Source organism: Dendronephthya gigantea, unplaced genomic scaffold (genome assembly GCF_004324835.1).
Source record: "Dendronephthya gigantea isolate DGI-Jeju-01 unplaced genomic scaffold, DenGig_1.0 000149F, whole genome shotgun sequence".
Classification (NCBI taxonomy): Eukaryota; Metazoa; Cnidaria; class Anthozoa; order Malacalcyonacea; family Nephtheidae; genus Dendronephthya; species Dendronephthya gigantea.
The window spans coordinates 320910-343245 of record NW_021163159.1 but is presented as its reverse complement, the minus strand read 5'-3'; the positions used below and the strand labels follow the sequence as shown (position 1 = coordinate 343245).

The window sequence follows — 22336 nt, the reverse complement described above, 5'->3', positions numbered from 1 at the left end:
TTTGCGGTTTAGGCAAATAGTTTGTTTAGGAAACCAAATGTTAAAAAAACGAAAATAGATATGTGTCATTGTAAAAATGGATTTCAATGCGTTACGGCGGTTATGGGAGATTAGATCAAATAAGAGAGCGCGCGCTTTGAATGCGTGAGGTAGCGGGATCGATGCCCGCATCCTCATATTTTTTTCCTATATGATCAATTAAAAACACATTAAATTCTGGAAAACGCAACTCAACTTTATTCGTTCAAATATCAATTTCCTTTGACAAACCCGATTCTTCCAATCTTGTCAGTGTTTGTGTCCTGCAACAATACTCATTCAGGTGTAAATGTACTGCCGTAAACGGCTTTTTGCCGGGTATTTATGTAAACGGATTTCCCACGCCGGGAATCGAACCCGGGCCATGGCGGTGAAAACGCCAGATCCTAGCCAGTAGACCACATGGGAACTTGCGATGCCTTACGTAACAGCGTCGTTTTTTTTTAAATTACCCCTTTCTTTTTGATAATTTTGCTACGCCACAGTAAGTGTGAAAAAGAAACCACATGAGGGTGTTATTGGTCAGGACAATGTATCCGAAGGGAATTTTATGCGCTAGCGGGGAATCGAACCCCGGTCTCCCGCGTGGCAGGCGAGAATTCTACCACTGAACCACCAGCGCCACGCCACATGTAGCGGTCAATTTCGGCAATCATCTTACTCCGCTGTATGAAACATATTTCAAATTACACCCATTAATTAGGTCCCATGCTACACGAATCAAACTCAGAAATTATATTTTTAATTTCGTAAAGAGTGATCTATCTTTACCCATTGCTCGAAAAGATGCACGAAACGGCAGCAACTGGGGGATTAGCTCAAATGGTAGAGCGCGCGCTTAGCATGCGCGAGGTAGCGGGATCGAACGCCGCATCCTCCAAAATTTTACGCTTTGGATCTGAAATCATTCTTCAGAAAACCGTTGCTTTGCATTAAAAGTTTTCGTATTATAATATGACAAATATTGATTGATTAACAATGAAGCTGGCCGTTATCAGCCTTCGATAGATCAGTTAGTAGATTGGGGGACTGTAGATAAAGTAAGCAAACAACCCTAAATCACTGGTTCAAAACCGGTTCGAAGGATAGTTGCATGGAAAATATTTTGAAAAAATATTTTACTTGCCTATGTCAAATTGATATACTGGCAATGGAGTAGAAATTTATCAAATAATGTAATCCATATTTTCATAACCTGACATTTTGTATGTTCCGTTGTTGTGTGCAGCTAGGGAACTAGGTGGATGATCGAAAACGCCTGAAGAATATGAATAGTCGTTCTGTGCTGTATGCCGAAATAGCTCAGGTGGGAGAGCGTCAGACTGAAGATCTGAAGGTCCCTGGTTCAATCCGGGTTTCGGCAGGAACGAATTTGAATATTTTGCCGGTTAGCTTGGTGTGTCTGCAAAATTTTGAAAATAACCCTTTTATTTTGCGGTTTAGGCAAACAGTTTGTTTAGGAAACCAAATGTTAAAAAAAACGAAAATAGATATGTGTCATTGTAAAATGGATTTCAATGCGTTACGGCGGTTATGGGAGATTAGATCAAATAAGAGAGCGCGCGCTTTGAATGCGTGAGGTAGCGGGATCGATGCCCGCATCCTCATATTTTTTTCCTATATGATCAATTAAAAACACATTAAATTCTGGAAAACGCAACTCAACTTTATTCGTTCAAATATCAATTTCCTTTTTGACAAACCCGATTCTTCCAATCCTTGTCAGTGTTTGTGTCCTGCAACAATACTCATTCAGGTGTTAAATGTACTGCCGTAAACGGCTCTTTTGCCGGGTATTTATGTAAACGGATTTCCCACGCCGGGAATCGAACCCGGGCCATGGCGGTGAAAACGCCAGATCCTAGCCACTAGACCACATGGGAACTTGCGATGCCTTACGTAACAGCGTCGTTTTTTGTGGGTAGCCTGCGCATGCGCGGCTAACCACTATGTAGTCGAAAAAGTGTCCGGATGTGTGTGTGTGTGTCTGTGGCAATCTTCGGCAATCGTCGGATATACGAAAGATGACGAACGGTACGTTCTACTTCCGGAAAATTTCGTTGTTTTCGAAGGACGGAAGCAACCGAGGTTACGTTAATACGTTTGTCAAATTTTAAAGCGAAGTTGAGTACTTTAAAGACGCAAAAGCGGTGATCGGTGAGCGTTGAATCTACAACTACAAAGTTACACTAATAGGAAATAAATAGTAAAAAGTTGCCCTGTTTTATAACTTATAATGCAATATTTCACCTGTCAATTTCTTGCTTGTGGACATGCAGCTATTAAACCAAATACATTACCTTATTGCAAATGGAAGTCACAAGTTGCCCTGTTTTAAATTATAATGCAATATTTCACCTGTCAATTTCTTGCTTGTGGACATGCAGCTATTAAACCAAATACAATTACCTTATTGCAAATGGAAGTCACAAGTTGCCCTGTTTTATAAATTATAATGCAATATTTCACCTGTCAATTTCTTGCTTGTGGACATGCAGCTATTAAACCAAATACAATTACCTTATTGCAAATGGAAGTCACAAGTTGCCCTGTTTTATAAATTATAATGCAATATTTCACCTGTCAATTTCTTGCTTGTGGACATGCAGCTATTAAACCAAATACAATTACCTTATTGCACATGGTAGTAACAAGTTGCCCTGTTTATAAATTATAATTTGGCAAATGGTAGTAACAAGTTGCCCTGTTTTATAAATTATAATGCAATATTTCACCTGTCTTTCTTGCTTGTGGACATGCAGCTATTAAACCAAATACATTACCTTATTGCAAATGGTAGTCACAAGTTGCCCTGTTTTATAAATTATAATGCAATATTTCACCTGTCAATTTCTTGCTTGTGGACATGCAGCTATTAAACCAAATACATTACCTTATTGCAAATGGTAGTCACAAGTTGCCCTGTTTTATAAATATAATGCAATATTTCACCTCTCAATTTCTTGCTGTGTGGACATGCAGCTATTAAACCAAATACATTACCTTATTGCAAATGGTACAGTTGCCTGTTTTATAAATTATAATTCGGCAAATGGTAGTAACAAGTTGCCCTGTTTTATAAATTATAATGCAATATTTCACTTGTCAATTTCTTGCTTGTGGACATGCGGCTATTAAACCAAATGCTTTGGAGTTCAAAAAACAATTAAACAAAGCTGTTAACAAAAGTGCATTTCAACTGATCAAAAATATTTAAAATATTGTTCAGATACATAGATAAGTCCTTAAAAAATGTTAATGCGAAACGTTTGAAACAATTTTGGACTCTTTGTTATGTGACTGTAAAATGATCTGGCAAATCAAGTAGTTTATCCTCAATGAAATCTTTGTTAAGATCTTTCTCCTTCTAAACTAAGCTTTATGTTATCAGACGATGTGTGCCACCATCCCGGAACCTTACTGTCTTTTTTGTTCTGTTCACCTCTGCTTAAAAAATTTCATTTCCTATCTCTTGTAAAAATGCTTTTATATATGTTTTGATCTGTCCTAAAATGTATTTAATACAATAAAATATAATATATATAGATTGCGTAATAAATCGACTTCGTTATAACTGTATTCAACCAGCTAATTATAGGGCGTTTATTCCGTTGTCTATGGCGTTAAAACATAAGACTAGAAAATAATATTTTATTGCATCAGTTGATATTTACTTGCCACTATAGCAGCTTTATCGCATTAATAATGTTTAACAGGCTACCCACATGTACGCAATGCGTACCTATTTTTTTTTAAATTACCCCTTTCTTTTGATAATTTTGCTACGCTACAGTAAGTGTGAAAAAGAAACCACATGATGGGTGTTATTGGTCAGGACAATGCATCCGAAGGGAATTTTATGCGCTAGCGGGGAATCGAACCCCGGTCTCCCGCGTGGCAGGCGAGAATTCTACCACTGAACCACCACCACGCAACGCCACAATAGCGGTCAATTTCGGCAATCATGTTACTCCGCTGTATGAAACATATTTTCAAATTACACCCATAAATTAGGTCCCATGTTACACGAATCAAACTCAGAAATTATATTTTTAATTTCGTAAAGAGTGATCTATCTTTTACCGATTGCTCGAAAAGATGCACGAAACGGCAGCAACTGGGGGATTCGCTCAAATGGTAGAGCGCGCGCTTAGCATGCGCGAGGTAGCGGGATCGACGCCCGCATCCTCCAAAATTTTACGCTTTGGATCTGAAATCATTCTTCAGAAAACCGTTGCTTTGCATTAACAGTTTTCGTATTATAATATGACAAATATTGATTGATCAACAATGAAGCTGGCCGTTATCAGCCTTCGATAGATCAGTTAGTAGATTGGGGGACTGTAGATAAGTAAGCAAACATCCCTAAATTACTGGTTCAAAACCGGTTCGAAGGATAGTTGCATGGAAAATATTTTGAAAAATATTTTACTTGCCTATGTCAAATTGATATACTGGCAATGGAGTAGAAATTTATTAAATATATGTATCCATATTTATCATAACCTGACATTTTGTATGCTCCGTTGTTGTGTGCAGCTAGGGAACTAGGTGGATGATCGAAAACGCCTGAAGAATATGAAGAGTCGTTCTGTGCTGTATGCCGAAATAGCTCAGGTGGGAGAGCGTCAGACTGAAGATCTGAAGGTCCCTGGTTCAATCCCGGGGTTCGGCAGGAACTAATTTGAAATATTTTGCCGGTTAGCTTGGTGTGTCTGCAAAATTTTGAAAATAACCCTTTTATTTTGCGGTTTAGGCAAATAGTTTGTTTAGGAAACCAAATGTTAAAAAAACGAAAATAGATATGTGTCATTGTAAAAATGGATTTCAATGCGTTACGGCGGTTATGGGAGATTCGATCAAATAAGAGAGCGCGCGCTTTGAATGCGTGAGGTAGCGGGATCGATGCCCGCATCCTCATATTTTTTTCCTATATGATCAATTAAAAACACATTAAATTCTGGAAAACGCAACTCAACTTTATTCGTTCAAATATCAATTTCCTCTTTGACAAACCCGATTCTTCCAATCCTTGTCAGTGTTTGTGTCCTGCAACAATACTCATTCAGGTGTTAAATGTACTGCCGTAAACGGCTTTTTTGCCGGGTATTTATGTAAACGGATTTCCCACGCCGGGAATCGAACCCGGGCCATGGCGGTGAAAACGCCAGATCCTAGCCAGTAGACCACATGGGAACTTGCGATGCCTTACGTAACAGCGTCGTTTTTTTTTAAATTACCCCTTTCTTTTGATAATTTTGCTACGCCACAGTAAGTGTGAAAAAGAAACCACATGATGGGTGTTATTGGTCAGGACAATGTATCCGAAGGGAATTTTATGCGCTAGCGGGGAATCGAACCCCGGTCTCCCGCGTGGCAGGCGAGAATTCTACCACTGAACCACCAGCGCCACGCCACATGTAGCGGTCAATTTCGGCAATCATCTTACTCCGCTGTATGAAACATATTTTCAAATTACACCCATTAATTAGGTCCCATGCTACACGAATCAAACTCAGAAATTATATTTTTAATTTCGTAAAGAGTGATCTATCTTTTACCCATTGCTCGAAAAGATGCACGAAACGGCAGCAACTGGGGGATTAGCTCAAATGGTAGAGCGCGCGCTTAGCATGCGCGAGGTAGCGGGATCAACGCCCGCATCCTCCAAAATTTTACGCTTTGGATCTGAAATCATTCTTCAGAAAACCGTTGCTTTGCATTAAAAGTTTTCGTATTATAATATGACAAATATTGATTGATTAACAATGAAGCTGGCCGTTATCAGCCTTCGATAGATCAGTTAGTAGATTGGGGGACTGTAGATAAGTAAGCAAACAACCCTAAATCACTGGTTCAAAACCGGTTCGAAGGATAGTTGCATGGAAAATATTTTGAAAAATATTTTACTTGCCTATGTCAAATTGATATACTGGCAATGGAGTAGAAATTTATCAAATATATGTATCCATATTTATCATAACCTGACATTTTGTATGTTCCGTTGTTGTGTGCAGCTAGGGAACTAGGTGGATGATCGAAAACGCCTGAAGAATATGAATAGTCGTTCTGTGCTGTATGCCGAAATAGCTCAGGTGGGAGAGCGTCAGACTGAAGATCTGAAGGTCCCTGGTTCAATCCCGGGTTTCGGCAGGAACGAATTTGAAATATTTTGCCGGTTAGCTTGGTGTGTCTGCAAAATTTTGAAAATAACCCTTTTATTTTGCGGTTTAGGCAAACAGTTTGTTTAGGAAACCAAATGTTAAAAAAAACGAAAATAGATATGTGTCATTGTAAAAATGGATTTCAATGCGTTACGGCGGTTATGGGAGATTAGATCAAATAAGAGAGCGCGCGCTTTGAATGCGTGAGGTAGCGGGATCGATGCCCGCATCCTCATATTTTTTCCTATATGATCAATTAAAAACACATTAAATTCTGGAAAACGCAACTCAACTTTATTCGTTCAAATATCAATTTCCTTTTTGACAAACCCGATTCTTCCAATCCTTGTCAGTGTTTGTGTCCTGCAACAATACTCATTCAGGTGTTAAATGTACTGCCGTAAACGGCTCTTTGCCGGGTATTTATGTAAACGGATTTCCCACGCCGGGAATCGAACCCGGGCCATGGCGGTGAAAACGCCAGATCCTAGCCACTAGACCACATGGGAACTTGCGATGCCTTACGTAACAGCGTCGTTTTTTGTGGGTAGCCTGCGCATGCGCGGCTAACCACTATGTAGTCGAAAAAGTGTCCGGATGTGTGTGTGTGTGTCTGTGGCAATCTTCGGCAATCGTCGGATATACGAAAGATGACGAACGGTACGTTCTACTTCCGGAAAATTTCGTTGTTTTCGAAGGACGGAAGCAACCGAGGTTACGTTAATACGTTTGTCAAATTTTAAAGCGAAGTTGAGTACTTTAAAGACGCAAAAGCGGTGATCGGTGAGCGTTGAATCTACAACTACAAAGTTACACTAATAGGAAATAAATAGTAAAAAGTTGCCCTGTTTTATAACTTATAATGCAATATTTCACCTGTCAATTTCTTGCTTGTGGACATGCAGCTATTAAACCAAATACATTACCTTATTGCAAATGGAAGTCACAAGTTGCCCTGTTTTATAAATTATAATGCAATATTTCACCTGTCAATTTCTTGCTTGTGGACATGCAGCTATTAAACCAAATACAATTACCTTATTGCAAATGGAAGTCACAAGTTGCCCTGTTTTATAAATTATAATGCAATATTTCACCTGTCAATTTCTTGCTTGTGGACATGCAGCTATTAAACCAAATACAATTACCTTATTGCAAATGGAAGTCACAAGTTGCCCTGTTTTATAAATTATAATGCAATATTTCACCTGTCAATTTCTTGCTTGTGGACATGCAGCTATTAAACCAAATACAATTACCTTATTGCACATGGTAGTAACAAGTTGCCCTGTTTTATAAATTATAATTTGGCAAATGGTAGTAACAAGTTGCCCTGTTTTATAAATTATAATGCAATATTTCACCTGTCTTTCTTGCTTGTGGACATGCAGCTATTAAACCAAATACATTACCTTATTGCAAATGGTAGTCACAAGTTGCCCTGTTTTATAAATTATAATGCAATATTTCACCTGTCAATTTCTTGCTTGTGGACATGCAGCTATTAAACCAAATACATTACCTTATTGCAAATGGTAGTCACAAGTTGCCCTGTTTTATAAATTATAATGCAATATTTCACCTGTCAATTTCTTGCTTGTGGACATGCAGCTATTAAACCAAATACATTACCTTATTGCAAATGGTAGTAACAAGTTGCCCTGTTTTATAAATTATAATTCGGCAAATGGTAGTAACAAGTTGCCCTGTTTTATAAATTATAATGCAATATTTCACTTGTCAATTTCTTGCTTGTGGACATGCGGCTATTAAACCAAATGCTTTGGAGTTCAAAAAACAATTAAACAAAGCTGTTAACAAAAGTGCATTTCAACTGATCAAAAATATTTAAAATATTGTTCAGATACATAGATAAGTCCTTAAAAAATGTTAATGCGAAACGTTTGAAACAATTTTGGACTCTTTGTTATGTGACTGTAAAATGCTCTGGCAAATCAAGTAGTTTATCCTCAATGAAATCTTTGTTAAGATCTTTCTCCTTCTAAACTAAGCTTTATGTTATCAGACGATGTGTGCCACCATCCCGGAACCTTACTGTCTTTTTGTTCTGTTCACCTATTCTGCTTAAAAAATTTCATTTCCTATCTCTTGTAAAAATGCTTTTATATATGTTTTGATCTGTCCTAAAATGTATTTAATACAATAAAATATTATAATATATAGATTGCGTAATAAATCGACTTCGTTATAACTGTATTCAACCAGCTAATTATAGGGCGTTTATTCCGTTGTCTATGGCGTTAAAACATAAGACTAGAAAATAATATTTTATTGCATCAGTTGATATTTACTTGCCACTATAGCAGCTTTATCGCATTAATAATGTTTAACAGGCTACCCACATGTACGCAATGCGTACCTATTTTTTTTAAATTACCCCTTTCTTTTGATAATTTTGCTACGCTACAGTAAGTGTGAAAAAGAAACCACATGATGGGTGTTATTGGTCAGGACAATGCATCCGAAGGGAATTTTATGCGCTAGCGGGGAATCGAACCCCGGTCTCCCGCGTGGCAGGCGAGAATTCTACCACTGAACCACCAGCGCAACGCCACATATAGCGGTCAATTTCGGCAATCATGTTACTCCGCTGTATGAAACATATTTTCAAATTACACCCATAAATTAGGTCCCATGTACACGAATCAAACTCAGAAATTATATTTTAATTTCGTAAAGAGTGATCTATCTTTTACCGATTGCTCGAAAAGATGCACGAAACGGCAGCAACTGGGGGATTCGCTCAAATGGTAGAGCGCGCGCTTAGCATGCGCGAGGTAGCGGGATCGACGCCCGCATCCTCCAAAATTTTACGCTTTGGATCTGAAATCATTCTTCAGAAAACCGTTGCTTTGCATTAAAAGTTTCGTATTATAATATGACAAATATGATTGATCAGCAATGAAGCTGGCCGTTATCAGCCTTCGATAGATCAGTTAGTAGATTGGGGACTGTAGATAAGTAAGCAAACATCCCTAAATCACTGGTTAAAACCGGTTCGAAGGATAGTTGCATGGAAAATATTTTGAAAAATATTTTACTTGCCTATGTCAAATTGATATACTGGCAATGGAGTAGAAATTTATTAAATATATGTATCCATATTTATCATAACCTGACATTTTGTATGCTCCGTTGTTGTGTGCAGCTAGGGAACTAGGTGGATGATCGAAAACGCCTGAAGAATATGAATAGTCGTTCTGTGCTGTATGCCGAAATAGCTCAGGTGGAGAGCGTCAGACTGAAGATCTGAAGGTCCCTGGTTCAATCCCGGGTTTCGGCAGGAACTAATTTGAAATATTTTGCCGGTTAGCTTGGTGTGTCTGCAAAATTTTGAAAATAACCCTTTTATTTTGCGGTTTAGGCAAATAGTTTGTTTAGGAAACCAAATGTTAAAAAAACCGAAAATATAGATATGTGTCATTGTAAAAATGGATTTCAATGCGTTACGGCGGTTATGGGAGATTAGATCAAATAAGAGAGCGCGCGCTTTGAATGCGTGAGGTAGCGGGATCGATGCCCGCATCCTCATATTTTTTTCCTATATGATCAATTAAAAACACATTAAATTCTGGAAAACGCAACTCAACTTTATTCGTTCAAATATCAATTTCCTTTTTGACAAACCCGATTCTTCCAATCCTTGTCAGTGTTTGTGTCCTGCAACAATACTCATTCAGGTGTTAAATGTACTGCCGTAAACGGCTCTTTTTTGCCGGGTATTTATGTAAACGGATTTCCCACGCCGGGAATCGAACCCGGGCCATGGCGGTGAAAACGCCAGATCCTAGCCAGAGACCACATGGGAACTTGCGATGCCTTACGTAACAGCGTCGTTTTTTTTTAAATTACCCCTTTCTTTTGATAATTTTGCTACGCCACAGTAAGTGTGAAAAAGAAACCACATGATGGGTGTTATTGGTCAGGACAATGCATCCGAAGGGAATTTTATGCGCTAGCGGGGAATCGAACCCCGGTCTCCCGCGTGGCAGGCGAGAATTCTACCACTGAACCACCAGCGCCACGCCACATAGCGGTCAATTTCGGCAATCACTTACTCCGCTGTATGAAACATATTTTCAAATTACACCCATAAATTAGGTCCCATGCTACACGAATCAAACTCAGAAATTATATTTTTAATTTCGTAAAGAGTGATCTATCTTTTACCGATTGCTCGAAAAGATGCACGAAACGGCAGCAACTGGGGATTAGCTCAAATGGTAGAGCGCGCGCTTAGCATGCGCGAGGTAGCGGGATCGACGCCCGCATCCTCCAAAATTTTACGCTTTGGATCTGAAATCATTCTTCAGAAAACCGTTGCTTTGCATTAAAAGTTTTCGTATTATAATATGACAAATATTGATTGATCAACAATGAAGCTGGCCGTTATCAGCCTTCGATAGACAGTTAGTAGATTGGGGGACTGTAATAAGTAAGCAAACATCCCTAAATCACTGGTTAAAACCGGTTCGAGGATAGTTGCATGGAAAATATTTTGAAAAATATTTACTTGCCTTATGTCAAATTGACATACTGGCAATAGTAGAAATTTATTAAATATATGTATCCATATATTTATCATACTGAACATGATGCTCCGTTGTTGTGTGCAGCTAGGAACTAGGTGGATTGATCGAAAACGCCTGAAAGATAATAGTCGTTCTGTGCTGTATGCCGAAATAGCTCAGGTGGGAGAGCGTCAGACTGAAGATCTGAAGGTCCCTGGTTCAATGGTGCCCCGGGTTTCGGCAGGAAAGCTAATTTGAAATATTTTTGCCCGGTTTAGCTTGGTGTGTCTGCAAAATTTTGAAAATAACCCTTTTATTTTGCGGTTTAAGGCAAAAGTTTGTTTAGGAAACCAAAAATGTTAAAAAAAACGAAACGATAGAAATATGTGTCATTGTAAAAAGGATTTCAATGCGTTACGGCGTTATGGGGATTAGATCAAAATAAGAGAGCGCGCGCGCGTTGAATGCGTGAGGTAGCGGGATCGATGCCCGCATCCTCATATTTTTTTCCTATATGATCAATTAAAAAACACATTAAATTCTGGAAAACGCAACTCAACTTTATTCGTTCAAATATCAATTCCTTTTTGACAAACCCGATTCTTCCAATCCTTGTCAGTGTTTGTGTCCTGCAACAATACTCATTCAGGTGTTAAATGTACTGCCGTAAACGGCTCTTTTGCCGGGTATTTATGTAAACGGATTTCCCACGCCGGGAATCGAACCCGGGCCATGGCGGTGAAAAACGCCAGATCCTAGCCACTAGACCACATGGAACTTGCGATGCCTTACGTAACAGCGTCGTTTTTTTTTTAAATTACCCCTTTCTTTTGATAATTTTGCTACGCCACAGTAAGTGTGAAAAAGAAACCACATGATGGGTGTTATTGGTCAGGACAATGCATCCGAAGGGAATTTTATGCGCTAGCGGGGAATCGAACCCCGGTCTCCCGCGTGGCAGGCGAGAATTCTACCACTGAACCACCAGCGCACGCCACAATAGTGGTCAATTCGGCAATCATGTTACTCCGCTGTATGAAACATATTTTCAAATTACACCCATAAATTAGGTCCCATGCTACACGAATCAAACTCAGAAATTATATTTTTAATTTCGTAAAGAGTGATCTATCTTTTACCATTGCTCGAAAAGATGCACGAAACGGCAGCAACTGGGGGATTAGCTCAAATGGTAGAGCGCGCGCTTAGCATGCGCGAGGTAGCGGGATCGACGCCCGCATCCTCCAAAATTTTACGCTTTGGATCTGAAATCATTCTTCAGAAAACCGTTGCTTTGCATTAAAAGTTTTCGTATTATAATATGACAAATATTGATTGATCAACAATGAAGCTGGCCGTTATCAGCCTTCGATAGATCAGTTAGTAGATTGGGGGACTGTAGATAAGTAAGCAAACATCCCTAAATCACTGGTTCAAAACCGGTTCGAAGGATAGTTGCATGGAAATATTTTGAAAAATATTTTACTTGCCTATGTCAAATTGATATACTGGCAATGGAGTAGAAATTTATTAAATATATGTATCCATATTTATCATAACCTGACATTTTGTATGCTCCGTTGTTGTGTGCAGCTAGGGAACTAGGTGGATGATCGAAAACGCCTGAAGAATATGAATAGTCGTTCTGTGCTGTATGCCGAAATAGCTCAGGTGGGAGAGCGTCAGACTGAAGATCTGAAGGTCCCTGGTTCAATCCCGGGTTTCGGCAGGAACTAATTTGAAATATTTTGCCGGTTAGCTTGGTGTGTCTGCAAAATTTTGAAAATAACCCTTTTATTTTGCGGTTTAGGCAAATAGTTTGTTTAGGAAACCAAATGTTAAAAAAACGAAAATAGATATGTGTCATTGTAAAATGGATTTCAATGCGTTACGGCGGTTATGGGGAGATTAGATCAAATAAGAGAGCGCGCGCTTTGAATGCGTGAGGTAGCGGGATCGATGCCCGCATCCTCATATTTTTTTCCTATATGATCAATTAAAAACACATTAAATTCTGGAAAACGCAACTCAACTTTATTCGTTCAAATATCAATTTCCTTTTTGACAAACCCGATTCTTCCAATCCTTGTCAGTGTTTGTGTCCTGCAACAATACTCATTCAGGTGTTAAATGTACTGCCGTAAACGGCTCTTTTGCCGGGTATTATGTAAACGGATTTCCCACGCCGGGAATCGAACCCGGGCCATGGCGGTGAAAACGCCAGATCCTAGCCACTAGACCACATGGGAACTTGCGATGCCTTACGTAACAGCGTCGTTTTTTTTAAACCCCTTTCTTTGATAATTTTGCTACGCCACAGTAAGTGTGAAAAAGAAACCACATGATGGGTGTTATTGGTCAGGACAATGCATCCGAAGGGAATTTTATGCGCTAGCGGGGAATCGAACCCCGGTCTCCGCGTGGCAGGCGAGAATTCTACCACTGAACCACCAGCGCCACGCCACATATAGCGGTCAATTTCGGCAATCATGTTACTCCGCTGTATGAAACATATTTTCAAATTACACCCATAAATTAGGTCCCATGCTACACGAATCAAACTCAGAAATTATATTTTTAATTTCGTAAAGAGTGATCTATCTTTTACGCATTGCTCGAAAAGATGCACGAAACGGCAGCAACTGGGGATTAGCTCAAATGGTAGAGCGCGCGCTTAGCATGCGCGAGGTAGCGGGATCGACGCCCGCATCCTCCAAAATTTTACGCTTTGGATCTGAAATCATTCTTCAGAAAACCGTTGCTTTGCATTAAAAGTTTTCGTATTATAATATGACAAATATTGATTGATCAACAATGAAGCTGGCCGTTATCAGCCTTCGATAGACAGTTAGTAGATTGGGGGACTGTAGATAAGTAAGCAAACATCCCTAAATCACTGGTTAAACCGGTTCGAAGGATAGTTGCATGGAAAATATTTTGAAAAATATTTTACTTGCCTATGTCAAATTGACATACTGGCAATGGAGTAGAAATTTATTAAATATGTATCCATATTTATCATAACCTGACATTTTGTATGCTCCGTTGTTGTGTGCAGCTAGGGAACTAGGTGGATGATCGAAAACGCCTGAAGAATATGAATAGTCGTTCTGTGCTGTATGCCGAAATAGCTCAGGTGGGAGAGCGTCAGACTGAAGATCTGAAGGTCCCTGGTTCAATCCCGGGTTTCGGCAGGAACTAATTTGAAATATTTTGCCGGTTAGCTTGGTGTGTCTGCAAAATTTTGAAAATAACCCTTTTATTTTGCGGTTTAGGCAAATAGTTTGTTTAGGAAACCAAATGTTAAAAAAACCGAAAATATAGATATGTGTCATTGTAAAAATGGATTTCAATGCGTTACGGCGGTTATGGGAGATTAGATCAAATAAGAGAGCGCGCGCTTTGAATGCGTGAGGTAGCGGGATCGATGCCCGCATCCTCATATTTTTTTCCTATATGATCAATTAAAAACACATTAAATTCTGGAAAACGCAACTCAACTTTATTCGTTCAAATATCAATTTCCTTTTTGACAAACCCATTCTTCCAATCCTTGTCAGTGTTTGTGTCCTGCAACAATACTCATTCAGGTGTTAAATGTACTGCCGTAAACGGCTCTTTTGCCGGGTATTTATGTAAACGGATTTCCCACGCCGGGAATCGAACCCGGGCCATGGCGGTAAAACGCCAGATCCTAGCCACTAGACCACATGGAACTTGCGATGCCTTACGTAACAGCGTCGTTTTTTTTTAAATTACCCCTTTCTTTTGATAATTTTGCTACGCCACAGTAAGTGTGAAAAAGAAACCACATGATGGGTGTTATTGGTCAGGACAATGCATCCGAAGGGAATTTTATGCGCTAGCGGGGAATCGAACCCCGGTCTCCCGCGTGGCAGGCGAGAATTCTACCACTGAACCACCAGCGCCACGCCACATATAGCGGTCAATTTCGGCAATCATGTTACTCCGCTGTATGAAACATATTTCAAATTACACCCATAAAGGTCCCATGCTACACGAATCAAACTCAGAAATTATATTTTTAATTTCGTAAAGAGTGATCTATCTTTTACCGATTGCTCGAAAAGATGCACGAAACGGCAGCAACTGGGGGATTAGCTCAAATGGTAGAGCGCGCGCTTAGCATGCGCGAGGTAGCGGGATCGACGCCCGCATCCTCCAAAATTTTACGCTTTGGATCTGAAATCATTCTTCAGAAAACCGTTGCTTTGCATTAAAAGTTTTCGTATTATAATATGACAAATATTGATTGATCAACAATGAAGCTGGCCGTTATCAGCCTTCGATAGATCAGTTAGTAGATTGGGGGACTGTAGATAAGTAAGCAAACATCCCTAAATCACTGGTTAAACCGGTTCGAAGATAGTTGCATGGAAAATATTTTGAAAAATATTTACTTGCCTATGTCAAATTGACATACTGGCAATGGAGTAGAAATTTATTAAATATATGTATCCATATTTATCATAACCTGACATTTTGTATGCTCCGTTGTTGTGTGCAGCTAGGGAACTAGGTGGATGATCGAAAACGCCTGAAGAATATGAATAGTCGTTCTGTGCTGTATGCCGAAATAGCTCAGGTGGGAGAGCGTCAGACTGAAGATCTGAAGGTCCCTGGTTCAATCCCGGGTTTCGGCAGGAACTAATTTGAAATATTTTGCCGGTTAGCTTGGTGTGTCTGCAAAATTTTGAAAATAACCCTTTTATTTTGCGGTTTAGGCAAATAGTTTGTTTAGGAAACCAAATGTTAAAAAAACGAAAATAGATATGTGTCATTGTAAAAATGGATTTCAATGCGTTACGGCGGTTATGGGAGATTAGATCAAATAAGAGAGCGCGCGCTTTGAATGCGTGAGGTAGCGGGATCGATGCCCGCATCCTCATATTTTTTTCCTATATGATCAATTAAAAACACATTAAATTCTGGAAAACGCAACTCAACTTTATTCGTTCAAATATCAATTTCCTCTTTGACAAACCCGATTCTTCCAATCCTTGTCAGTGTTTGTGTCCTGCAACAATACTCATTCAGGTGTTAAATGTACTGCCGTAAACGGCTTTTTGCCGGGTATTTATGTAAACGGATTTCCCACGCCGGGAATCGAACCCGGGCATGGCGGTGAAAACGCCAGATCCTAGCCACTAGACCACATGGGAACTTGCGATGCCTTACGTAACAGCGTCGTTTTTTTTTTAAATTGCTACGCCACAGTAAGTGTGAAAAGGAAACCACATGATGGGTGTTATTGGTCAGGACAATGCATCCGAAGGGAATTTTGCGCTAGCGGGGAATCGAACGAACCCCGGTCTCCCGCGTGGCAGGCGAGAATTCTACCACTGAACCACCAGCGCAACGCCACATATAGCGGTCAATTTCGGCAATCATGTTACTCCGCTGTATGAAACATATTTTCAAATTACACCCATAAATTAGGTCCCATGCTACACGAATCAAACTCAGAAATTATATTTTTAATTTCGTAAAGAGTGATCTATCTTTTACCGATTGCTCGAAAAGATGCACGAAACGGCAGCAACTGGGGGATTAGCTGAAATGGTAGAGCGCGCGCTTAGCATGCGCGAGGTAGCGGGATCGACGCCCGCATCCTCCAAAATTTTACGCTTTGGATCTGAAATCATTCTTTAGAAAACCGTTGCTTTGCATTAAAAGTTTTCGTATTATAATATGACAAATATTGATTGATCAACAATGAAGCTTGCCGTTATCAGCCTTCGATAGATCAGTTAGTAGATTGGGGGACTGTAGATAAGTAAGCAAACATCCCTAATCACTGGTTAAACCGGTTCGAAGGATAGTTGCATGGAAAATATTTTGAAAAATATTTTACTTGCCTATGTCAAATTGATATACTGGCAATGGAGTAGAAATTTATTAAATATATGTATCCATATTTATCATAACCTGACATTTTATATGCTCCGTTGTTGTGTGCAGCTAGGGAACTAGGTGGATGATCGAAAACGCCTAAAGAATATGAATAGTTGTTCTGTGCTGTATGCCGAAATAGCTCAGGTGGGAGAGCGTCAGACTGAAGATCTGAAGGTCTCTGGTTCAATCCCGGGTTTCGGCAGGAACTAATTTTAAATATTTTGCCGGTTAGCTTGGTGTGTCTGCAAAATTTTGAAAATAACCCTTTTATTTTGCGGTTTAGGCAAATAGTTTGTTTAGGAAACCAAATGTTAAAAAAACCGAAAATATAGATATGTGTCATTGTAAAAATGGATTTCAATGCGTTACGGCGGTTATGGGAGATTAGATCAAATAAGAGAGCGCGCGCTTTGAATGCGTGAGGTAGCGGGATCGATGCCCGCATCCTCATATTTTTTTCTATATGATCAATTAAAAACACATTAAATTCTGGAAAACGCAACTCAACTTTATTCGTTCAAATATCAATTTCCTTTTTGACAAACCCGATTCTTCCAATCCTTGTCAGTGTTTGTGTCCTGCAACAATACTCATTCAGGTGTTAAATGTACTGCCGTAAACGGCTTTTTTGCCGGGTATTTATGTAAACGGATTTCCCACGCCGGGAATCGAACCCGGGCCATGGCGGTGAAAACGCCAGATCCTAGCCAGTAGACCACATGGGAACTTGCGATGCCTTACGTAACAGCGTCGTTTTTTTTTAAATTACCCCTTTCTTTTGATAATTTTGCTACGCCACAGTAAGTGTGAAAAAGAAACCACATGATGGGTGTTATTGGTCAGGACAATGCATCCGAAGGGAATTTTATGCGCTAGCGGGGAATCGAACCCCGGTCTCCCGCGTGGCAGGCGAGAATTCTACCACTGAACCACCAGCGCCACGCCACATGTAGCGGTCAATTTCGGCAATCATCTTACTCCGCTGTATGAAACATATTTTCAAATTACACCCATAAATTAGGTCCCATGCTACACGAATCAAACTCAGAAATTATATTTTTAATTTCGTAAAGAGTGATCTATCTTTTACACATTGCTCGAAAAGATGCACGAAACGGCAGCAACTGGGGGATTAGCTCAAATGGTAGAGCGCGCGCTTAGCATGCGCGAGGTAGCGGGATCGACGCCCGCATCCTCCAAAATTTTACGCTTTGGATCTGAAATCATTCTTCAGAAAACCGTTGCTTTGCATTAAAAGTTTTCGTATTATAATATGACAAATATTGATTGATCAACAATGAAGCTGGCCGTTATCAGCCTTCGATAGACCAGTTAGTAGATTGGGGGACTGTAGATAAGTAAGCAAACATCCCTAAATCACTGGTTCAAAACCGGTTCGAGGGATAGTTGCATGGAAAATATTTTGAAAAATATTTTACTTGCCTATGTCAAATTGATATACTGGCAATGGAGTAGAAATTTATTAAATATATGTATCCATATTTATCATAACCTGACATTTTGTATGCTCCGTTGTTGTGTGCAGCTAGGGAACTAGGTGGATGATCGAAAACGCCTGAAGAATATGAATAGTCGTTCTGTGCTGTATGCCGAAATAGCTCAGGTGGGAGAGCGTCAGACTGAAGATCTGAAAGGTCCCTGGTTCAATCCCGGGTTTCGGCAGGAACAATTTGAAATATTTTGCCGGTTAGCTTGGTGTCTGCAAAATTTTGAAAATAACCCTTTTATTTTGCGGTTTAGGCAAATAGTTTGTTTAGGAAACCAAATGTTAAAAAAAACGAAAATAGATATGTGTCATTGTAAAAATGGATTTCAATGCGTTACGGCGGTTATGGGAGATTAGATCAAATAAGAGAGCGCGCGCTTTGAATGCGTGAGGTAGCGGGATCGATGCCCGCATCCTCATATTTTTTCCTATATGATCAATTAAAAACACATTAAATTCTGGAAAACGCAACTCAACTTTATTCGTTCAAATATCAATTTCCTTTTTGACAAACCCGATTCTTCCAATCCTTGTCAGTGTTTGTGTCCTGCAACAATACTCATTCAGGTGTTAAATGTACTGCCGTAAACGGCTCTTTTGCCGGGTATTTATGTAAACGGATTTCCCACGCCGGGAATCGAACCCGGGCCATGGCGGTGAAAACGCCAGATCCTAGCCACTAGACCACATGGGAACTTGCGATGCCTTACGTAACAGCGTCGTTTTTTTTTAAATTACCCCTTTCTTTTGATAATTTTGCTACGCCACAGTAAGTGTGAAAAAGAAACCACATGATGGGTGTTATTGGTCAGGACAATGCATCCGAAGGGAATTTTATGCGCTAGCGGGGAATCGAACCCCGGTCTCCCGCGTGGCAGGCGAGAATTCTACCACTGAACCACCAGCGCCACGCCACATGTAGCGGTCAATTTCGGCAATCATCTTACTCCGCTGTATGAAACATATTTTCAAATTACACCCATAAATTAGGTCCCATGCTACACGAATCAAACTCAGAAATTATATTTTTAATTTCGTAAAGAGTGATCTATCTTTTACCCATTGCTCGAAAAGATGCACGAAACGGCAGCAACTGGGGGATTAGCTCAAATGGTAGAGCGCGCGCTTAGCATGCGCGAGGTAGCGGGATCGACGCCCGCATCCTCCAAAATTTTACGCTTTGGATCTGAAATCATTCTTCAGAAAACCGTTGCTTTGCATTAAAAGTTTTCGTATTATAATATGACAAATATTGATTGATCAACAATGAAGCTGGCCGTTATCAGCCTTCGATAGATCAGTTAGTAGATTGGGGGACTGTAGATAAGTAAGCAAACATCCCTAAATCACTGGTTAAACCGGTTCGAAGGATAGTTGCATGGAAAATATTTTGAAAAATATTTTACTTGCCTATGTCAAATTGATATACTGGCAATGGAGTAGAAATTTATTAAATATATGTATCCATATTTATCATAACCTGACATTTTGTATGCTCCGTTGTTGTGTGCAGCTAGGGAACTAGGTGGATGATCGAAAACGCCTGAAGAATATGAATAGTCGTTCTGTGCTGTATGCCGAAATAGCTCAGGTGGGAGAGCGTCAGACTGAAGATCTGAAGGTCCCTGGTTCAATCCCGGGTTTCGGCAGGAACTAATTTGAAATATTTTTCCGGTTAGCTTGGTGTGTCTGCAAAATTTTGAAAATAACCCTTTTATTTTGCGGTTTAGGCAAATAGTTTGTTTAGGAAACCAAATGTTAAAAAAACCGAAAATATAGATATGTGTCATTGTAAAAATGGATTTCAATGCGTTACGGCGGTTATGGGAGATTAGATCAAATAAGAGAGCGCGCGCTTTGAATGCGTGAGGTAGCGGGATCGATGCCCGCATCCTCATATTTTTTTCTATATGATCAATTAAAAACACATTAAATTCTGGAAAACGCAACTCAACTTTATTCGTTCAAATATCAATTTCCTTTTTGACAAATAGCTCGGGTGGGAGAGCGTCAGACTGAAGATCTGAAGGTCCCTGGTTCAATCCCGGGTTTCGGCAGGAACTAATTTGAAATATTTTGCCGGTTAGCTTGGTGTGTCTGCAAAATTTTGAAAATAACCCTTTTATTTTGCGGTTTAGGCAAATAGTTTGTTTAGGAAACCAAATGTTAAAAAAAACGAAAATATAGATATGTGTCATTGTAAAAATGGATTTCAATGCGTTACGGCGGTTATGGGAGATTAGATCAAATAAGAGAGCGCGCGCTTTGAATGCGTGAGGTAGCGGGATCGATGCCCGCATCCTCATATTTTTTCTATATGATCAATTAAAAACACATTAAATTCTGGAAAACGCAACTCAACTTTATTCGTTCAAATATCAATTTCCTTTTTGACAAACCCGATTCTTCCAATCCTTGTCAGTGTTTGTGTCCTTCAACAATACTCATTCAGGTGTTAAATGTACTGCCGAAAACGGCTCTTTTGTTGGGTATTTATGTAAACGGATTTCCCACGGCGGGAATCGAACCCGGGCCATGGCGGTAAAAACGCCAGATCCTAGCCACTAGACCACAAAGGAACTTGCGATGCCTTATGTAACAGCGTCGTTTTTTTTTAAATTACCCCTTTCTTTTGATAATTTTGCTACGCCACAGTAAGTGTGAAAAAGAAACCACATGATGGGTGTTATTGGTCAGGACAATGCATCCGAAGGGAATTTTATGCGCTAGCGGGGAATCGAACCCTGGTTTCCCGCGTGGCAGGCGAGAATTCTACCACTGAACCACCAGCGCCACGCCACATATAGCGGTCAATTTCGGCAATCATCTTACTCCGCTGTATGAAACATATTTTCAAATTAACCCATAAATTAGGTCCCATGCTACACGAATCAAACTCAGAAATTATATTTTTAATTTCGTAAAGAGTGATCTATCTTTTACCGAATGCTCGAAAAGATGCACGAAACGGCAGCAACTGGGGGATTAGCTCAAATGGTAGAGCGCGCGCTTAGCATGCGCGAGGTAGCGGGATCAACGCCGCATCCTCCAAAATTTTACGCTTTGGATCTGAAATCATTCTTCAGAAAACCGTTGCTTTGCATTAAAAGTTTTCGTATTATAATATGACAAATATTGATTGATCAACAATGAAGCTGGCCGTTATCAGCCTTCGATAGATCAGTTAGTAGATTGGGGGACTGTAGATAAGTAAGCAAACATCCCTAAATCACTGGTTAAACCGGTTCGAAGGATAGTTGCATGGAAAATATTTTGAAAAATATTTTACTTGCCTATGTCAAATTGACATACTGGCAATGGAGTAGAAATTTATTAAATATATGTATCCATATTTATCATAACCTGACATTTTGTATGCTCCGTTGTTGTGTGCAGCTAGGGAACTAGGTGGATGATCGAAAACGCCTGAAGAATATGAATAGTCGTTCTGTGCTGTATGCCGAAATAGCTCAGGTGGGAGAGCGTCAGACTGAAGATCTGAAGGTCCCTGGTTCAATCCCGGGTTTCAACAGGAACTAATTTGAAATATTTTGCCGGTTAGCCTGGTGTGTCTGCAAAATTTTGAAAATAACCCTTTTATTTTGCGGTTTAGGCAAATAGTTTGTTTAGGAAACCAAATGTTAAAAAAAACGAAAATAGATATGTGTCATTGTAAAAATGGATTTCAATGCGTTACGGCGGTTATGGGAGATTAGATCAAATAAGAGAGCGCGCGCTTTGAATGCGTGAGGTAGCGGGATCGATGCCCGCATCCTCATATTTTTTTCCTATATGATCAATTAAAAACACATTAAATTCTGGAAAACGCAACTCAACTTTATTCGTTCAAAAAATCTATTTCCTTTTTGACAAACCCGATTCTTCCAATCCTTGTCAGTGTTTGTGTCCTGCAACAATACTCATTTAGGTGTTAAATGTACTGCCGAAAACGGCTCTTTTGCCGGGTATTTATGTAAACGGATTTCCCATGCCGGGAATCGAACCCGGGCCATGGCGGTGAAAACGCCAGATCCTAGCCAACCACATGGGAACTTGCGATGCCTTACGTAACAGCGTCGTTTTTTTTTTAAATTACCCCTTTCTTTGGTAATTTTGCCACGCCACAGTAAGTGTGAAAAAGAAACCACATGATGGGTGTTATTGGTCAGGACAATGCA

The 22336-nt window shown here is 39.7% G+C and overlaps 39 non-coding genes across 39 annotated transcripts; 17 read left to right on the top strand and 22 right to left on the bottom strand.

Moving 5' to 3' along the window:
• Positions 1–375: 375 nt before the first annotated feature.
• Positions 376–447, bottom strand: Trnae-uuc. Its single transcript has one exon. It is a non-coding gene; the product is annotated as a tRNA-Glu (tRNA).
• Positions 448–590: 143 nt separating this feature from the next.
• On the bottom strand, positions 591–661 carry Trnag-gcc. The gene has a single exon. It is a non-coding gene; the product is annotated as a tRNA-Gly (tRNA).
• Positions 662–846: 185 nt separating this feature from the next.
• On the top strand, positions 847–919 carry Trnaa-agc. Its single transcript has one exon. It is a non-coding gene; the product is annotated as a tRNA-Ala (tRNA).
• Positions 920–1330: 411 nt separating this feature from the next.
• On the top strand, positions 1331–1402 carry Trnaf-gaa. The gene has a single exon. It is a non-coding gene; the product is annotated as a tRNA-Phe (tRNA).
• A 448-nt stretch (positions 1403–1850) lies between these two features.
• Positions 1851–1922, bottom strand: Trnae-uuc. The gene has a single exon. It is a non-coding gene; the product is annotated as a tRNA-Glu (tRNA).
• A 1977-nt stretch (positions 1923–3899) lies between these two features.
• Trnag-gcc lies at positions 3900–3970 on the bottom strand. Its single transcript has one exon. It is a non-coding gene; the product is annotated as a tRNA-Gly (tRNA).
• A 671-nt stretch (positions 3971–4641) lies between these two features.
• Trnaf-gaa lies at positions 4642–4714 on the top strand. The gene has a single exon. It is a non-coding gene; the product is annotated as a tRNA-Phe (tRNA).
• A 449-nt stretch (positions 4715–5163) lies between these two features.
• Trnae-uuc lies at positions 5164–5235 on the bottom strand. Its single transcript has one exon. It is a non-coding gene; the product is annotated as a tRNA-Glu (tRNA).
• A 143-nt stretch (positions 5236–5378) lies between these two features.
• Trnag-gcc lies at positions 5379–5449 on the bottom strand. The gene has a single exon. It is a non-coding gene; the product is annotated as a tRNA-Gly (tRNA).
• Positions 5450–5636: 187 nt separating this feature from the next.
• Positions 5637–5709, top strand: Trnaa-agc. The gene has a single exon. It is a non-coding gene; the product is annotated as a tRNA-Ala (tRNA).
• A 410-nt stretch (positions 5710–6119) lies between these two features.
• Trnaf-gaa lies at positions 6120–6192 on the top strand. The gene has a single exon. It is a non-coding gene; the product is annotated as a tRNA-Phe (tRNA).
• A 448-nt stretch (positions 6193–6640) lies between these two features.
• Positions 6641–6712, bottom strand: Trnae-uuc. The gene has a single exon. It is a non-coding gene; the product is annotated as a tRNA-Glu (tRNA).
• Positions 6713–8700: 1988 nt separating this feature from the next.
• Trnag-gcc lies at positions 8701–8771 on the bottom strand. The gene has a single exon. It is a non-coding gene; the product is annotated as a tRNA-Gly (tRNA).
• A 664-nt stretch (positions 8772–9435) lies between these two features.
• Trnaf-gaa lies at positions 9436–9507 on the top strand. The gene has a single exon. It is a non-coding gene; the product is annotated as a tRNA-Phe (tRNA).
• A 668-nt stretch (positions 9508–10175) lies between these two features.
• Positions 10176–10246, bottom strand: Trnag-gcc. Its single transcript has one exon. It is a non-coding gene; the product is annotated as a tRNA-Gly (tRNA).
• A 1193-nt stretch (positions 10247–11439) lies between these two features.
• Trnak-uuu lies at positions 11440–11512 on the bottom strand. The gene has a single exon. It is a non-coding gene; the product is annotated as a tRNA-Lys (tRNA).
• A 143-nt stretch (positions 11513–11655) lies between these two features.
• Trnag-gcc lies at positions 11656–11726 on the bottom strand. The gene has a single exon. It is a non-coding gene; the product is annotated as a tRNA-Gly (tRNA).
• A 183-nt stretch (positions 11727–11909) lies between these two features.
• Positions 11910–11982, top strand: Trnaa-agc. The gene has a single exon. It is a non-coding gene; the product is annotated as a tRNA-Ala (tRNA).
• A 409-nt stretch (positions 11983–12391) lies between these two features.
• Positions 12392–12464, top strand: Trnaf-gaa. Its single transcript has one exon. It is a non-coding gene; the product is annotated as a tRNA-Phe (tRNA).
• A 448-nt stretch (positions 12465–12912) lies between these two features.
• Positions 12913–12984, bottom strand: Trnae-uuc. Its single transcript has one exon. It is a non-coding gene; the product is annotated as a tRNA-Glu (tRNA).
• A 138-nt stretch (positions 12985–13122) lies between these two features.
• Positions 13123–13192, bottom strand: Trnag-gcc. The gene has a single exon. It is a non-coding gene; the product is annotated as a tRNA-Gly (tRNA).
• Positions 13193–13856: 664 nt separating this feature from the next.
• Positions 13857–13929, top strand: Trnaf-gaa. Its single transcript has one exon. It is a non-coding gene; the product is annotated as a tRNA-Phe (tRNA).
• A 664-nt stretch (positions 13930–14593) lies between these two features.
• Trnag-gcc lies at positions 14594–14664 on the bottom strand. The gene has a single exon. It is a non-coding gene; the product is annotated as a tRNA-Gly (tRNA).
• A 183-nt stretch (positions 14665–14847) lies between these two features.
• Trnaa-agc lies at positions 14848–14920 on the top strand. The gene has a single exon. It is a non-coding gene; the product is annotated as a tRNA-Ala (tRNA).
• Positions 14921–15326: 406 nt separating this feature from the next.
• On the top strand, positions 15327–15399 carry Trnaf-gaa. Its single transcript has one exon. It is a non-coding gene; the product is annotated as a tRNA-Phe (tRNA).
• A 448-nt stretch (positions 15400–15847) lies between these two features.
• Trnae-uuc lies at positions 15848–15918 on the bottom strand. Its single transcript has one exon. It is a non-coding gene; the product is annotated as a tRNA-Glu (tRNA).
• Positions 15919–16038: 120 nt separating this feature from the next.
• On the bottom strand, positions 16039–16113 carry Trnag-gcc. Its single transcript has one exon. It is a non-coding gene; the product is annotated as a tRNA-Gly (tRNA).
• A 667-nt stretch (positions 16114–16780) lies between these two features.
• Trnaf-gaa lies at positions 16781–16853 on the top strand. Its single transcript has one exon. It is a non-coding gene; the product is annotated as a tRNA-Phe (tRNA).
• A 451-nt stretch (positions 16854–17304) lies between these two features.
• Trnae-uuc lies at positions 17305–17376 on the bottom strand. Its single transcript has one exon. It is a non-coding gene; the product is annotated as a tRNA-Glu (tRNA).
• A 143-nt stretch (positions 17377–17519) lies between these two features.
• Trnag-gcc lies at positions 17520–17590 on the bottom strand. The gene has a single exon. It is a non-coding gene; the product is annotated as a tRNA-Gly (tRNA).
• Positions 17591–17777: 187 nt separating this feature from the next.
• Trnaa-agc lies at positions 17778–17850 on the top strand. The gene has a single exon. It is a non-coding gene; the product is annotated as a tRNA-Ala (tRNA).
• Positions 17851–18260: 410 nt separating this feature from the next.
• Positions 18261–18334, top strand: Trnaf-gaa. The gene has a single exon. It is a non-coding gene; the product is annotated as a tRNA-Phe (tRNA).
• A 446-nt stretch (positions 18335–18780) lies between these two features.
• On the bottom strand, positions 18781–18852 carry Trnae-uuc. The gene has a single exon. It is a non-coding gene; the product is annotated as a tRNA-Glu (tRNA).
• Positions 18853–18995: 143 nt separating this feature from the next.
• Trnag-gcc lies at positions 18996–19066 on the bottom strand. Its single transcript has one exon. It is a non-coding gene; the product is annotated as a tRNA-Gly (tRNA).
• A 187-nt stretch (positions 19067–19253) lies between these two features.
• Trnaa-agc lies at positions 19254–19326 on the top strand. Its single transcript has one exon. It is a non-coding gene; the product is annotated as a tRNA-Ala (tRNA).
• Positions 19327–19734: 408 nt separating this feature from the next.
• On the top strand, positions 19735–19807 carry Trnaf-gaa. Its single transcript has one exon. It is a non-coding gene; the product is annotated as a tRNA-Phe (tRNA).
• Positions 19808–20665: 858 nt separating this feature from the next.
• On the bottom strand, positions 20666–20737 carry Trnak-uuu. Its single transcript has one exon. It is a non-coding gene; the product is annotated as a tRNA-Lys (tRNA).
• A 143-nt stretch (positions 20738–20880) lies between these two features.
• Positions 20881–20951, bottom strand: Trnag-gcc. Its single transcript has one exon. It is a non-coding gene; the product is annotated as a tRNA-Gly (tRNA).
• A 666-nt stretch (positions 20952–21617) lies between these two features.
• Trnaf-gaa lies at positions 21618–21690 on the top strand. Its single transcript has one exon. It is a non-coding gene; the product is annotated as a tRNA-Phe (tRNA).
• Positions 21691–22336: the final 646 nt, after the last annotated feature.